The sequence below is a fragment of the Arachis duranensis genome, chromosome 7, assembly GCF_000817695.3.
Source record: "Arachis duranensis cultivar V14167 chromosome 7, aradu.V14167.gnm2.J7QH, whole genome shotgun sequence".
Classification (NCBI taxonomy): Eukaryota; Viridiplantae; Streptophyta; class Magnoliopsida; order Fabales; family Fabaceae; genus Arachis; species Arachis duranensis.
In genome coordinates, this window is record NC_029778.3 from 56,098,896 (window position 1) to 56,099,363 (window position 468).

The window sequence follows — 468 nt, forward strand, 5'->3', positions numbered from 1 at the left end:
AAGCATCAATTTCAAGAACTCCTTTCTTCTGAGGTATCTCATTATTCACGGAATTCCTCTCAGAAATGTACATGAATTGGTTGTTTGCAACCATATCAATGAGTTCTTGAGCCTCTTCAGGCATTTTCTTTAGGTGAATAGATCCACCTGCAGAATGGTCCAATAACATTTTCGAAAACTCAGATAGACCATAATAGAATATATCTAATATGGTCCATTCTGAAAACATGTCAGATGGACACCTTTTGGTCAACTGCTTGTATCTTTCCCAAGCTTCATAGAGGGATTCACCATCTTTTTGTTTGAAGGTCTGAACATCCACTCTAAGCTTGCTCAGCTTTTGAGGAGGAAAGAACTTATCCAAGAAGGCCATGACCAGCTTATCCCAAGAGTCCAGGCTATCTTTAGGCTGTGAATCCAACCATGTTCTAGCTCTGTCTCTTACAGCAAAAGGGAAAAGCATGAGTC

General features: G+C 40.0%; 1 non-coding gene across 1 annotated transcript; it reads left to right on the forward strand.

Annotated features, from left to right (window-relative positions):
* The first annotated feature begins 227 nt into the window (after nt 1-227).
* LOC127740850 (small nucleolar RNA R71) lies at nt 228-331 on the forward strand. Its single transcript, XR_008001706.1, has one exon. It is a non-coding gene; the product is annotated as a small nucleolar RNA R71 (small nucleolar RNA).
* The last annotated feature ends 137 nt before the right edge of the window (nt 332-468 follow it).